This window comes from Phocoena sinus, chromosome 3 (genome assembly GCF_008692025.1).
Source record: "Phocoena sinus isolate mPhoSin1 chromosome 3, mPhoSin1.pri, whole genome shotgun sequence".
NCBI classification, from domain to species: domain Eukaryota; kingdom Metazoa; phylum Chordata; class Mammalia; order Artiodactyla; family Phocoenidae; genus Phocoena; species Phocoena sinus.
Window position 1 is genome coordinate 141,200,363 of NC_045765.1, and position 14,168 is coordinate 141,214,530.

The 14,168-nt window shown below is 42.5% G+C and overlaps 1 protein-coding gene across 5 annotated transcripts in view; it reads left to right on the plus strand.

Annotated features, from left to right (window-relative positions):
* Positions 1-255: 255 nt before the first annotated feature.
* Positions 256-14,168, plus strand: part of DAB2 (DAB adaptor protein 2) — a 52,894-nt gene continuing 38,981 nt past the window's right edge. For all 5 annotated transcript variants that reach the window (XM_032626247.1, XM_032626248.1, XM_032626246.1 and 2 more), the window contains exon 1: positions 256-660. The gene's annotated coding sequence lies outside the window, so the exon portion shown is untranslated. The remainder of the gene's footprint in view (positions 661-14,168) is intronic.

Here is a 14,168-nt window from a genome sequence, read left to right on the forward strand (position 1 = left end):
GGGGGCAATCACACGTGCAACTGTAGCGACAGCAGATCTGAGCTAGCGTCCACTGCTTCTTGCCAGGAAAGTCAGGAGTAGAGGCAGCCCTTTGTTCAAAGGGCCCTACCGGGTTAGGATGACTTGGGACGCCACATCACTGGAAGCGGCAACGCAGAGAAGGAATTTGTGAGATGAAGGTCGCTGGGTCCCACCCCTTTCCTGCGGAGTTTCCCTTTCCTGTCCTTAAGCGCACCCTCCCCTGTCCCTTGTCCCCAGCCCCGCGAGTCTGGGCTCCGGACGGCGCCCTGACTCCTTCCTCCTCCCCTCCGCTGGGCTCCGGGCGATCGCCCCGCGCTGGTGGGGCTCCCAGTCCACGGGAGCCGGCTCCTCTGCGCGGCCCCAGCTCGAGTTAATAAACAGTTAAGTTTGGAAGACTCAGCAGACACGTTGAGGGGGAGTTACCCAGCCCAGGCAGCAAAAACATCCCGGCGCATTCCTGGGGAGTCCTCAGCTGCCAGCATCTGATTAGAACCATATCTCGCCGGGAGTGGCCCGCGGCTCCGAGGCTCCCGGGCCGGCGGCTATTTAAGCGCGGCCGCCGTGTCGGCTGCGCGGTAGCCAGGAGGCTCAGGCACCACCGGGAAGTCATGCTCGCATCGCGGAGGCGCTAGCTAGCCTGTGAGTAGCTTTCCGATCCTTCTTCCCTTTGGCTCCATTTTTGGCGACCTCTTTCCCTCCTTTGCTTCCCTCCCGCTCCGCCTTGGGATGCAGACCTGGGACTGCCGGGGCATCTTTAAAAGGAGACGGTGTGCTTGGGCAAACAGGCGGTTTTGTGGCCTGACATCCGAGGAATGCTCCCACGAAATGCGTTTATCTTTGGGGTCGGAATCCAGATGTCCAGCTAGTGACATTTAACAAGCGCCTCGTGTGTGTGTGTGTGTGTGTGTGTGTGTGTGTGTGTGTGTGTGTGTTTAAAAGCTCTGTGGGCAGCCCGGATCGGACGCTGGTGTGGCTGCTGACCGCCTAATTAACTCCTCCAAGGGGGGTTATTTTAGCCGTTTGTGCCCGCGAGAAGCTTTTTCCCGGTGACTGACAACGTATGGCATTAAAATGTGAACTTTGTCTTACACCCGATTCTTAAGAAAGTATCTGCCCAAGAGACTGAACAAACTTGTTTGAAATACTCCGAGGGTTTAAGTGGTGTCTGCCTGCTTGCTGTAATCTGGAAAGATTAAGTAAGAATTTTGGAAAAGGGGAAAAAAAAAGAATGGTTGACTGGAGCCCCAGTCAACATAGCGGGTTTCATAGCCTAGAGCTGACTCTGTTATTTGTTTCTGTCGTCCTTTCCTCTTGACTTAATTCTTAGCCTGGAATTCAGGTCCGCAGTCAATTTTAGAAGGGAGCCCTCTGAGTCCAAAGGGAAATCGAACTGGATTAAAAACACTTAAAGAATCTGGATGTTATCTGCACCCCATCCTTTCCCCTCCTCCCCCCCACCTTATCCTCTTTCTTTTTAGTTTGTGTTTGGAAGGAAGAGAGGCACTCTGTAAAACGAGAAGAGCCGAAATAAGCTTCCAGACACATGGAAAGACTTAACAGTTATGGAGGGGCGACTTCATGAATAGTAAATGTTGTTATTGCACTATAAAGTGACTTAATGAAAATATTTCTGGCCCTAATCAGGCAAAGCAGGGGAAGGGGGGAGAGGGAGGTAAGACAGAGCTAACTCAAACAGAAGGAATGGCTGAGGAAAGAAGGCAGCTGCAGAAATGCCCTCAAGAGGTCCGATAAGGCTCTTGGAATGGCTTTGATGGGGTATGTCATTGATCCTCCTGCAGGCTTGAGGTTTGCTCCCCACACAGGAGCCTCTACCGGCTGTTGGGGCAGGAGGGACTAGCTGGGAATGGGGGAGCCTGACAGCTACCAAATGGCTTGCCTCCACGCTCTGCGACACCTCCACCTGGCTTCTGAAACCAGCAGCCAGACCTTGATTAGGCTACTCTTCTCTGGGCGTGGTGCCTGCCCCCTACGCCCCCAGGTTCTGTCTCTCCCTCCTCGAGGGGAGATAGGCCTCTATGATACTGCAAGAAGGTTTATTGCCATAAGAATTCAGAAGTATTTGAGATTGAGCTGTCCTTCATCTTTGGGGAAGGATCCTTTTGGTTGAAGTGCTACGTATGTGCTAATAAACAATGGTACACCTAATGCAATGTGCAATCTTGTTGAGAAAGCACAAAGGAGGCCTAGTGGTTTTTTCCAATGTGTATTTCTGGAAGAGATTACTTCTAAATCCCTAGCCAGTATCGTCCTAAGGCAGACTGGATTCTTTTTCTTGTTGGTGGTGACTAACTTCACTTCCCCTTCCCTTCCCACTCCCAACTCTCTCCCTTCTTATCCAAATGGATGCCCTAGCAACCAGTTCTTCTTAAGCTGTACCCTCCTCCATTTTAAAGTAGATGGTAGGAGAACGTCTTCCAACTTTGAGCTGTGACACATAGGTAGTCGCCATTCTGGTGATCTTGGACACAGCTGATCTTCTCCTGAGGATGTGAGAGAGGAGGGGAGCCACAGCGCTTGTTCAAAGCCTTGCCTCACTGTTAAGGACAGAATCCAGAGTCTGCATTTCCACTCAAGACTTTTTATAGTTGGAGATTCAACTAAAAGTCCAAATTCCTGTGCATCAGCCTTATGTCTTGCCTTGCCCAAAAGGTTGAATGGATTTCAGCCACCTTGTTTGGGTTGAAGGGAATTGCTTTCAAGACACTTGTTGGCATGAAGGAAGGTGGTACAGGGACCCCTGGAAGCTGCTGACCAGCTGGTTGGGGTGATATTATTGGCCTGCTCGGCCATGCCTCCCGTTACCTGAAGACTTAGAGAGCAGGAAGACGGAAGCCTTGGTCACGGCTCCTGGTCAGCAGGAGGCTTTGTGGAGACTTGGGCTCTCGGTGGTACAGCCAGTATGTGCTGCTTCAGTTCTCTTTCTACCCTCATGTCTGTAAGCCTACACTTGCTACCATGATACTTTTCACCTGGGTAGTTTTGAAGTTTCCATGTGTTTCCCTTCCTCAGTCTCTAGTGACTTGAGGATTTAATTAATGCTTTTCTTAAAGACAAACCTAGGATGCTGAAATACTTGAGAAGGCTGCCAAAGACAGAGCTCCAGGGTGTTAGGCAGAAGATGCCTCCCCAGGCGGAAAGCCTTGAAACTGGACCAGTGAGGGAGGTTTTGGTATTTGACCAAACGCATAAGGCTGTCTACACTCCAAGCAGAACCAGAATGAGGACTCGACTCGAAATATGAAACACCTGAGGAACAGGATGCGGTATTTGAAAATTCCCTGGCGCTGCTGTGTAATTCTAAAGTTGAAGCTGTGCCACTGGATCGCACAGAGGTTGGCCAAAATCACATTTAGCCGAAATAGCTGTAACCTCAGATCTATGTATTTAAGGGTAACCTAACTCATGGTAATGTTTCCTGACTGGATTAATCCTGTGACTCAGAAGGAAAGCAGGCCATCGAGCAGCCCCCTTCTATAAAGAGTACGCTGATTTCTGGTGAGGGGAACAAATGACGCTGCGTGTGGACACAAAGGGCCGGCACACAGGCCGTTTCCACCTCACACCTTGCTCGGCTGCGAATGTGGGTTCTGGGGCCCCATTGCCTGAGTTCAAATCCCAGGGACAGCACCGCTGCTCATGTGACCTTGAGCAAATTGCATCATTTCTCTGACCTTAAGCTTCCTTATCTGGAGAGAATAATAACACCTACCCCCAGGTTTGTTGGGAAGACTGTTAATCTGGTATGCTTAGAATAGTTTACTCTGATGTTTTGTTTTCATGTTGCCCCCTGAACCACTGAATTATGTATCTTTGTGAAAACTAAATGCAGAACGGGGAATGTCTTTGTCAAAGTTGGACACCGCCTGTCTACCTGAAAAATGTTAATCACTTAAGCACTTAATATTAACAAAGCCAGGGAGTTTGCTGTGCTTAACACTAAACCGCCTGGGAGTTACTCTCTGTTCTCTGCCTGGAGCCTGCAGTTTGCTTTGGTCAAGCTGACCTCCTCTGGTCTCATTCAAGTCTTTCCCCCCACCCCCTACCCCCCAGACCCCCTACAGAGAAGGGGCAATCCTTCTGCCTGAAGTCAGCATTATAGCAGAAGGAAGTGGGAAGGGAGAGGACCACGGGAACTAAACTGAGGGACTAGGCTAGAAATAAAAAGTCTTCTGAGTACACAGGGCCCCATGCTGTCCTTGCCCACGTAGCTGGGCAGGTTGCCACCGTTACTCCCCTTCCCGAATCTTTCTCCTACCTTGGAAGGAAGCCTGTCACTCTAGGGTAAGCAGGATCTGAACAAACTGCTTCCTGGTCTAAAAATGGAAGTTACTTTTTTTTTATTAAGTGAGGTAGAATCTCCTCTCTACCTACCTCATCCTTCTCTTCTAAAGTTATTTTCATCCAAATCTGTAATCCAAATTGTCCAGCTCTCGCTAATTCTCACATCATCACGACACAAACATTATGGCTTATGAAATTTCAGGAACATAAAAGCTGTTGCCTCAATACAAAGCAAGCCAGTTAATGTTTTTCTGCTGCTGTAACTTATAACTTAGCTCCTAAGCTAGCTAGAGGCAAGTGACCTTTAACTCCTTTAAACTAGTAAGAGTTCTTTCTGAGTGAACAGAGCAGGCTGAGTGAGCGTTCAGGGCAGGGGAGCCACGGTGAGGCAGAATGCATTAGGGCTGTCACTTATATTTTTAGGTAACCATGGAGCCGGTAGGTTAGGAAGTGAGAATACTGGAAAAGCTGGGTTTGAAATGTTCTTCAACCTGGAAGAGATTTGGGTGAGGAATTTACGGTTTAATGTTTTCTCTGGGTAAAAAGCTACCTTATTTCTCCCTAGCAATGTGACGCAAAGTGTTATTCTGAAACAGACTTAGAACTTTGTGTAACCGATGAGCTGTGTAAGTTCTCATTTAACAGTCAGATTCATTCAAGAACTTTATGTAACCGATGAGCTGTGTAAGTTCTCACTTAACAGTCAGATTCATTCATTCTTTCAAGATTGGACACGTAGTTAGCTAGAGTGTATCGTTCACAGCTAGAAAGAACTCATCTCAGACTAGCTTTCAGAGTGCGGTCTCCAGACCAGCTACATCAGCATCCTTGGGAACTTGTTTGAAATGCAGATTCTTGGTTCCCATGCCACATCCACTAAAGCAGATATGAGCAGTAGGGCCCGTCCAGCTGTATCTCAGCAAGCCCTTCACGTGATCTAAGACTAACTTTCAGATTTCACTTGTTCAGTGGAAAGCATAACAAAGTAACTGAATTCCTACAGTCATGGAAATAATAAAGCATTTAAACATCGCTCAGTTTAACTGAATCTGAGAAAGACGAAAAGGCACAAACCTTGACATTCTTCCTGCTATCTCACATAACTGCTTTCTTGATTCTAGGAAAACCGATCTACTCCTTGGTTTTATACTGTCAGTTCGCTTCTAAATCCTTTTCCCTTTGGGGTTTTTAAAAAACATAATTAATCTCCGTTTATTAGAAGGCTGTCCCAGTTGCTTCTTTTTAAAAAGATTTCCGTTAACTACATCATTACTCTTGAACCAGATGGTTCTCTCTAACCTATAAAACTTTGTATTTTGTTTTTTCATGCCTTGCCCAGAGTGCGGATGTAGGCCTTGCCATCATGGTAAATGAATCTGATGCACTTAGTTTTTATAGCGCTTTATGGTTTATGAAGTACTATGCCATTCTCCCACTTGACTTTCACTTTAAATCACTTAAGGTAGAAAAGATATCTCCATTTCTTAACTCCACTATGATCAATAGATATCAGCCTGCCCAAGGTCATACCATTAAGTGGTAGCGCCAGGATTCAAGCGTGAATCTTTATGATTCAAATCTTGATGGTTGTCAAAATATTTATAAACACCTGTCACATGAAGTATGTTGCTAGGCTAGCAACGGAAGAACTCCCAGTGAATAGAAGTCTAGAAGGAAGTCTAGAAGAAATTCTATTTTACGTGAAGTAAAGAATGTAGGCTCTACTCCTGCAGTGGAATGAGAGCACTGCCATTTCTTAGTCCCTGACCCTTAGTCACCTCACCCTCCTTGCAAAACAGTCCTAAGAATGACCAGTGTTCATCAGAGACGGGTGTTTTTAGCAGAGTTCGCGCCTTAGACTGAAAGATACAAGGGTGCGATCTAGAAGGAGAGAATTGGAACTCTGGCTTTGAAGAGACAGCATAGGTTAGTGGTTAAGAGCTTGGGCTTTGAACTACAAATGATGGTGTCCACAACCCAGCTTTGCTATTGAAGGCGAGGGATATAACAACTGAGCTTCATTTTCTCCGTCAATAGAACGAGTTGCCTCCAAACTAAAATTAAAGGAGGAGCCATGAAAAAAAAAAAGACAACTTCCTCAGAGCTGCTGCTTCAGAAGTGTACCTGCTCTAGGACTATAATTCTCAATGAAATAACTAAATTGATATTGGAAAATGGTCTTGTTCTCATCGTTTGTGGTCTTCAGGCAAGCTAAAATCTAGAGATGAACACATTCAGGCTGAAAATGAGACCATCTTTCTTACCTACCGTGAAACTATTAAATGTGAAGCTCAAGCAGGAAAATGTGGCAATGCTTCCTAAACAAGTACAGGCACACAGATGTTAATTCTTAAGGTACCACTTAAACCTCCTCTGGGCAGGACAGTTGAGTCCTCCTGAGGTCTAGAATTAATCCATGCCCAAGTAACTGGAAAGTTAAAAATATCTTCACTAATGTATCCGTGTTGGGTACAGCTGCCTTCCTTGTTCTAAACATTTCACCCAAAGGATCTCACTTATTTTTCATATTTGAAGTTTCCTACTAAGGGGCCAAGAGCTGTTCTAATCTTCTATAATATGTAACGCAGATGCTAACGTGTTTTTTGGTTACCATTTAGGGCAGCAGAAATAAGACAAATGTGTTTGGCTATTTGTCAGAGGGCTCTCATAGTCCTATGAAGAATGCCAAACCAGTCTGGCTTTGGGGCACAATGTTAACCCAGATGAGAAACATGTAACTTACTTGTAGATCAGAGGATCAGAAGTTGGAATGGTACACACAGTAGGTGCTCAAACCTCCCTAAAAAGGAAAATGCCATCTGTGCTTTACTGCATCAGCACTGGGTGGTGGTCGTGTTATTTTTTGTTTTTGTTTTGGGATTTCTTTTTTTACCCTTTGCTTCTGAAGTCAGATATCTTAAATAAAATCCCAGTTTTGAAGTAGAAAACAAATAGAACAGGCTCTTCCATCCATAGCTGGTTGACGATAAGGAGATTTAATATGGATTTCCGCCTGGACCAAGGTTCGACTATAGCTAAGGCTTTTCAGAAGAATTCGTGTACTTGAATTGAAATGATAGTTTTATTCAATGTCCAGCCTGTCTTCTGAAGGATATCTTGATGCGTAGATGTTTGCTTGGCTGCCTGAAAACTTGTTCTTGGGGTTTCTGATTTGTCCAGGTGATCTAAAGTTTTCATTGGTTGTAATTGAAAGTTGGCTGAAAACATTTACCTAACACCTGCTAGGGAACACATAAGTGTCAACAATGGCTGCCTACCTGAAATTCAGAGAAAATGACAACCGCTTAACTAACGTATGGTTTTATTATAATTAAGTGGTACAGAGTGGTACAGAAAGAAAAAGACGCAGGTGTGATGATGGATTTGGCTTTCAAAGGAATGGTGGAAGTCAAATCAGCAAAGGTAGGAAGAAAAATGCATTCTAGGCAGAAGCTCATAAGTACATCATGCAGATGTATGCCCAAAGAATACTGATTGGCCAGTTTGGCCAAGAGAAAGTACAGGTGGTAGAGAGGTAAGGGGTGATATCATTTGGAAAGGAGAGATGGACTGCACTGAGATTTTGATGTCAGGGCAAGGACTTAGATCTTTATCTGCTAAGCGGTAGATCTCTTTATTAAATCCGGAAAACAAAATGCTGACTCAGATCAATTAACCTGGCCGTATTGGCAGGATGAGTTTGAGTAGCGATTGCTTAGCAGTTGAAGAAAGACCCATTCTTTCATGGAAAATCAGCAAGGTAAAGAAAAGATTTCAATATTAAGGAACAAATTGCAACTGTGTATTACCTCTAATGTTTTAAGTGCACTCCTTCTGCCAGACTGCATGGGGGCTAGAAAAGTAGGGTAACTGATTTCCCTGACCTCAGAATTTCATTGAGTTAAGGGAAGAGTTCCACAGGAATCAGAGGACAACAATAGGTCAAGTGTGGAGAAATGGTAGGGCCGGTGAGAGGTAAGTGAAGACCTAAGACAACACATCTTGAGTGAACTTTGAATGACAGGTAGGAATTTAAGTAGGTGAAGGCAGTAAGTATTACAGGCTAGGGAGGTAACAAGAGAAGGCACTGTGTACTTGTGTGTGCACGCACGTGTGTGTGTGTGTGTGTGTGTGTGTGTGTCCAGGGTAAATGGAAGAGGTCAGCTTCTCCAGGGAACAGGTGGCTATGTATATATCTACTGTGAATTCTAACTGTACAAGGCTTTGCATCTCAGATTGACTGTAAATAGAGGAATTGAGCACTGATGCCTGATTAATCCAAAATCAGGAAGACCCCGAGGTCCGATACGGCACCACTACAAGAATTCAGCCATGAAAGTGGGTCAGAGACAACTAGAAGCTCTTACAACTTAGATTCTCATTGGATCCTTTTGAGAAGATGGAAGGGAGAATTAATCCCACAAAGAGCTTTTTTTACTTCAAGTATTCTAAATATGAAATACCTGTGCTGTGTGTATAAAAAATACAACACTGTACTAAGAGTTGGCTAATTGTCAGGAACGAGGTACGTGACACAAGATAGTATAGCTTTTTTGGAAGCAGGAACTCGTCGGAATGGCGATGAAGCAAACTGGGGAGGAATCCCGGAACTAAGTAAAAAAAATTTTTTTTGGTGGAGAGGGAGGAGAGGTATGGAAATAAGGGGTAATTATGGAAAATAGAGGGTCGAATGTTTGCCAGATTCAGTAGATACGTGAACAGTCTAAGATAAAATCTTAACTTCATTCTAAGCTATAGACAATACTGTTGTGGATCTTTTAGGTATATCCATGAACAAAAGAAAATCTGTACTTCAGTTTCCAGATAGTGTATAGAGATAGAAATCTTCAGCTTTGTATACAAGAAGTCTTTAACAGAAACAATGGATGCAACTGTGCTCTGTTTTAGGATCCAAATTCTTATATTTCATGCAGCCGACACTCGTTGAGCACCTTACTGTTTGGGGTGATAATAAAGTCCATGTTCCTGATGAAGGCTAACCTTAACCAATTGTTACCTAATATTCTCTTGCTGATCCTCTCGTAAACTAGGTAGTGCTCCTTAAATAACTAAAGCCACTAGTAGGGACCCATGGCTACGTTGTCAAAATATTGCTTCATTTAAATCCACAGTTCAGTAGTTTGGCCTTATCTGAAAGTGACCCTGTTGTACTCTTAGAAAAATCTGGTAATTAAGAGTGCCACAGAACATGTTTGGTTCTAGAATATAGAGGTTTGTGTCATCTCTGAATTGCCTATACTCCTGAAGTGGCAAAACTGATGCCAAGTGAGCATATGTTTCTTTCCTGTGTGTATGAAAAGAGTGTTGATTCAGAACTCTGGATTTTAAGATAACTTTGCAGGAAACATCACTGACATTTCTTCATAACCTAGCATATCACAAGATTTTTTCCTCCCACTGGCTCTGTCACACAGATGGTCTTCCAGATTGCAATATTACTATAGGAGATTCTCAAATATTTAATGTAAATATCTCCCATCTAATTAATGTTTTAAGTAAATGTCATCATTTTAAAACTGTCTCTTGAAGAGGGTAATTAAACCCTTAAGACAAAATTTTCATCTTTCCGTGGTTGATATTAATAAGAAAACAATATATAGAATTCCTTGAAGTAGTCTAATTTTGCCTTCTCTTCTAAACGTTATTAACGGCAGTGAAACTTTCTACCCTAATCAGAAACATTTCCTCTGAAATACTTAGTAGCCGTTGTAACTATTGTTTGCTTATTCTCTCTCCCCTGTCTATACTGTAAGCCCCTTGAGAGTAGAGACCATATCTATTTTTGTCACTGTATATACAGCATAATACAGTTCTTGGAACACAGTAGGTATTTGGTAAACACTAACCAGATCGCCAGGGTAATGAGTGACTCAAGTGGCTCTCATCTGCAACATTAATTGGAATTTATTGTAAAGGGAGCAAAACAGAGAACTTCAGCTTGCCTTATCTGTTGGTATAAGCAAAAGAGTTTTGAGTCTTTTTTTGACTTTAAGGTTATTTATAATGAGCAATATCCCTAGGTTCCTCTAGTTTATATCTTCTCAGGGCCTGAGAAAAGCCAACAAGCTGTTACTGAAATTCTCCACATGGTGTGGTCAAGCCTTTGGTTTAACTTCTGCCACTGGGGTATTCATCATGGCTCATACATCTATCTAACCCGATAGATATTATCACAAGGGCCAATAATAATCGTAGTGGCGAATAGTTTTCAACCTGATATTTCATCAGGTTGTCCAAGGACAACTTCTTATTCTCCTCCTGTTTTCTTCTTTTAAGAGCATCTACCAAACTATTTACTAAAGAACTAATAAAAATTGAGAAGATAGATGAAACCTTTGGCTCAGTACTGAGTAATTAAGGTTATCCCTTTGACTTAACACAATTTCTGCTCAAATCAAAGAAAGCTGCTTTTTAAAATTTGTATGTGCAGCTGTACTGAACATACAAATTAGGTTCTTTAATTCTTAACTTAGGTTGCCAACTTGTTCCTATCTACACAGACTCCATTGGATCCAAGAAAACCAGTCTGGAAATAGGCAATAGACCGTACTCTGATCACCTTTGAAAATGCTAGCATAAGAGTTTTTTCAAACCCCAGTGAGCAATTGATTCAAAACGTACTGTTCATTCGTTTTAATATATCAGGAGCTTTTCTCAACAATTTTGGACAAGTAAACATTTAACGAAGTCTAAGATGACAGTGTGGAAAGCTTTCCGTGAGCAGCGTTCTGTACGCTTGCAGAGATGTTCAAGTTCAATTTGTAGGTTCTCTTAGCTTTTGAGTTTAATTTCATGTGACTGATACTAGAGTAGCTTTATGATTCTGTCTTTAGCCCAAGTGAGACTACAGATTTGCCTACATTTTAAATATTGCTATCTGACAAATTAGTACATCTCTAAGGAATTTAATTTTAAAAATGTGGAAAGGCACACGTCACCCTAATATCACTATTCTAAATGTATAAGAAGCAGAAATCTGTCTCTCACCCTACTGCCACCCTTCTTGACCAGCATTTCCTTGCGACTCTTCCTTCTAGTCTTTCAATAGTTATATGGAGAAACATATATACAATGGGAAAATGCTATCTGTTCTGCTTTAAGCAAGGAGCTATAATGACATGACTACTTTAGTCAATAGCTCCCTTTTACAAGTTCCTATAGTCGCTCACATTTCAAATATCATTATACTTCCATAAGGTTTTATAAAACTGACATTATGGGAATTCTTTTTCTGGGGTCTTAGAATGAAAGTTACAAGACGTAATGGCCTTTGAGTTTTTTTTTTTTAAGCCACCTTTAGGACATGTTGTTTATTTGAAGTTTGAGGGTCACCAAGCATCATAGCTTGGCAAGATGGGATAACCTTGAATCTGACATTTGAGATTGTTAGATCTTAACCTTTCAGTTAAAAGGCTTTGTTTCCAAAAGATTAACCAAGTAATTAAATGAAAGAAACCGGCAGTTTTGAATCACTCAAAATGGCAAGTTCATGCAACTATCATTACTACAAAGCTATCTGACTCTTTGATACCATGGCTCCATACACAGATTTGTCACCACCCCGACCTCTACACCATTGCTCAAAACCTCAAGGTCTTCTCAGCACCGTCTAGACAAAATAGAGTTCTGTTAACCCACCCTAATCCAGTCTGACCTACTTTTCAACCTTTTCCCATCGTATAACCCAGCGAGGGTTTGGTATTCTAGTCAAGATTACATAAATAGCCTTTTCCCATTGCTATCAATTCCTCTTTCCCAAAAGTATTTTCTGGCTAACACCCATCCCACCTATCTGAAGAACTAGATTAATTCTCTCTTTTGCCTGTATTGTTCTACAACAAAGACATTAAGAGCATAGATATTAGACTCATGTGACTTTCAGGGGGTTGATTAACTTCCGTACTTCAGCTTCCACTCTTGTCAGAAAGGGATGAAGATAAACTTAACTTTTAAAACGTTGGTATTCCCTCTGTGTTTCTTAAAAAACTATTTTTTTGAATTTAATTTAATTTAATTTTTTATACAGCAGGTTCTTATTAGTTATCCATTTTATATGTATTTGTGTATATATGTCAATCCCAATCTCCCAATTCATCCCACCACCCCACTAAAAAAACTATTAAAGCCATCCCCAACCCTGAACTCCCAACCCGCTTTACTCTGCTCTTTTTCCAGAGCATCTGTCACCTTCTGAAAGACTATAATCCATTTATGGCTTTCCCCTGCTAGAGTGTAAACCCTATAAGGGAATAGATCTTTATTTTGCTCACTGACATATCCCAAGCGCTAGAAGAGTGCCTGGCACATAGTAGGGATGTAGATTTATTACATGAATTGACTTGTTGGCACTGACCCCTGGCATTCAGGAGCTAACTTTGTTTCCAGTCTCTAAATCGTAATGGCTTTGAGCAGGGATCAGTCACCAAACCCCATATGCTCTCAAAAACATATGAAACAAAGCTACCCGTATTTGAAGGCCTTTCTAATTTCCTATTAGCTTGGCTTCAGAGCAAACTCTAGGGTAGCCAATGATTTACCATCTGTAGAGTCACACTGACTGTGCACGGTGTGAGACAGATGACATGCTCTTAAAAGTCAACAGGGGTGGCGACTTCCCTGGCGGCGCAGTGGTTAAGAATCCACCTGCCAGTGCAGGGGACACGGGTTCAAGCTCTGGTCCGGGGAGATCCCACATGCCGCGGAGCAACTAAGCCCGTGCGCCACAACTACTGAGCCTGCGCTCTAGAGCCCGTGAACCACAACTGCTGAGCCCGCATGCCACAACTACTGAAGCCCGTGTGCCTAGAGCCCGTGCTCCACAACAACAGAAGCCACCGCAAAAAGAAGCCCGTGCACCGCAACTAAGAGCAGACCCAGCTCTCCGCAACTAGAGAAAGCCCGCGCACAGCAATGAAGACCCCATGCAGCCAATAAATAAATAAATAAATAAATTTATTTAAAAAAAAAGGAGAGTCAACCGAGGTGGCACTTGACTCTTCAGGGATTTCTTAGGTGGAGATGCAAATGTAGAATGAAATTTCAGTTAGAGAACCTCAACGCTGGAGAGAATGACCCTGAGAAAGAAATTTTATTCACATCCTACTTGTGATAATTAGTCCTGAAAGTAAAACTTTGCTTACCTTAGAGAGACTGAGAAAGCATGTTAGTGTTGTTTCTCTCACTGTTTTCTTTGGTGGAACTCATTGTCTACACACATCTATAGTTTAAGGATCACATTCTGTTTTTTAAAGACATTACAACTATATTACAAACCACTATATATAAAATAGATAAACAACAAGGTCCTACTGTAGAGCACAGGGAACTATATTCAATATCCTGTAATAATCCATACTGGAAAAGAAGAAAAAAAACATTAAAACTACAAACATATTCCTAACTTCAGGTTTTACTGCAGTAGAAGGCATCGTTAGGTTATAGAAAAGCTTGATCATTACTTTTTTAAGGATTTGTCTTAACCTCCTGGTCCATAATATTGAGTCTTTTTAATAAAGATTGGATTAGGAACTTAATAGTGGCTTTCAAAGACCTGTCTTTGCACAGGACTATAGAGTTCAGCTAAGGAAACAAATGATCTAATTGCATTCTCTGATGCTAAAAACGCCTACATAATAAAACTAGAAAATAGCAGATGCCACTGTGGAGTGAATCTAAATCTTCAAGGACCTACCGAAGTTCCTTTTATTTAATGACCATATATAACAGGGATCGTAAAGAGAAGCTACAAATGAAGTCCTTATCTAATCACTTATATCCATTCATGTTTTCCTCAAGTATTAAAATGTCAATTACTTAGCAGACAC